Here is a 1,675-nt window from a genome sequence, read left to right as displayed (position 1 = left end):
GTACTGGATAGATGGAAAGAACCATCTGAACATCGAGCAAAAATATTTTAGCACCACAAACACTCTGATCCACCATTGCAGCTGGTATTCTTCATAGCACTGGCTGCATCTCTGCTTTGCTGTCTGGCTCTTCACTTTTTAGCTCACTGCGTCGCGTCCCTCCTGCAGGAGGTCATCTGCAGTAGATAAACATACGCTATATGCTGAATGCAAGCGCGAGTGAATGCAAGGGGCATGGACTCGATTGTCCCACCTGCTCAGGGAACCATCCCCCTGTTTCCCTGAACTACCACGGCACTTCACTGACAACCTCCTTCATAAATCTTACATCGCTGCACCCTGTGTTTCACTTTATCTCAAGGCCAAGATCGGAGTCCACTGACTGCTAAATTTATACTCAAGGACCAAGCCTGGTCTCTTGCCCTAAACTAGAAGAGACAGTAAGAAAGAATTCACAAATGCTTATTGAGTGGACAAAGGGCCGCTGTATTACAAAATGTTCATTTGTGTTACAGACAGAAATGTCATAAACCCCCCATTCTGCTCTATCTGATGCCTGCTGCGGGAGCTCACCCACCCTATCAGTCGGCTGCCTTTGGTCCATAAAAATGGCCCATTCACTGCCCAGCCGAGCTGTGCACAGTGATGGAAGGTGGCAAAGAAGCTCTTCCGCAGGGCAGGGTGAAAAGCTTTTCTCATTGGCCTAATTTTCCCTTCACAGAGTCGTCCTGAGAAGATGTAAGAAATCATCAGAGGAAGGGGACCAGCTCCAAGACTGACTGCCCTCCACAGCCAAGAGCTATGTCTCTCTTCAGCACAAGCGCTCAGGTCCCTGCCCTCCCGCTCACCTCCTGCAAACACTTCCACACTCAGATGGATCTGTGCTGGCCTGATTTGCATTGCCATGTTTCTGAGCAATGGTCTTCTGTAGGGGATGCTTGCAACATCAACACGTTCTCAACTTCAGGACAGAGCTTATGCATGGGGCCCAGTGACTAACTCAGGACAAAACTCTGACCCCAGAGCACAAATGTGAATGAGGAGGATCCCAGGCCCTTTAGAGAACAGCAGAGATAGACATTTTTTAAAGGATGTTTTTATAGTCAGGGAATATAAAAGATAAAAATACAATGATTGATAAAAATCCCAATTCTCAGCCTCAAAGTGAACTAATGGAAGATGACCAAACAGAAAGCTGTTAACCGAGCAGACCTGGAGTCTTTCCCCTGAAGGCCTGCTTACAAGGTGGGCTCTTGGCTGGAGACTAGGACTTTACGAAGATTCTCACCATTCCCAGAACTAGCAAGAATGGCTGCCCGAGCTAAACCTTTTGTCAAATCATTTATGCTACATTCCTGCTTTCTCTTCTGAGAGTATAGACTTTATCAGGTCTCAATAAAAACCCGAGGGGCCGAGTCTCTGCTGAGCACGCCGGGTTCGCGGCATGTCCTGTGCTGTCATACTCCATACACTGGGAAAGGAAAGCTTATGCCTGGCTTCTCCTGGATAGCCGCCCAGGCACCTTTCCCCGTGGTTGATTCTACTGTGTCTGTTCCCTGTGATAAATCATAACCCTACAGCTACATGCTGAGTCCGGACAGTCCCTCCTGGAAAAGCAGACCTGAGGATAGTTTCTGGGATCCCAGACCCAATGTATCACACTAGGATTGGGGGG

At 48.2% G+C, this 1,675-nt stretch overlaps 1 protein-coding gene across 1 annotated transcript in view; it reads right to left on the bottom strand.

Annotated features, from left to right (window-relative positions):
* Window positions 1-1,675, bottom strand: part of TTC39C (tetratricopeptide repeat domain 39C) — a 72,889-nt gene that overhangs the window by 52,640 nt on the left and 18,574 nt on the right. The window lies entirely within an intron of this gene.

The sequence above is a fragment of the Echinops telfairi genome, unplaced genomic scaffold (genome assembly GCF_000313985.2).
Source record: "Echinops telfairi isolate 266 unplaced genomic scaffold, ASM31398v2 ScPeMD7_7400;HRSCAF=8409, whole genome shotgun sequence".
Lineage (NCBI taxonomy): Eukaryota > Metazoa > Chordata > Mammalia > Afrosoricida > Tenrecidae > Echinops > Echinops telfairi.
Note: the sequence above shows the minus strand (reverse complement) of the source record. Positions and strands in the feature narration are given on the sequence as shown.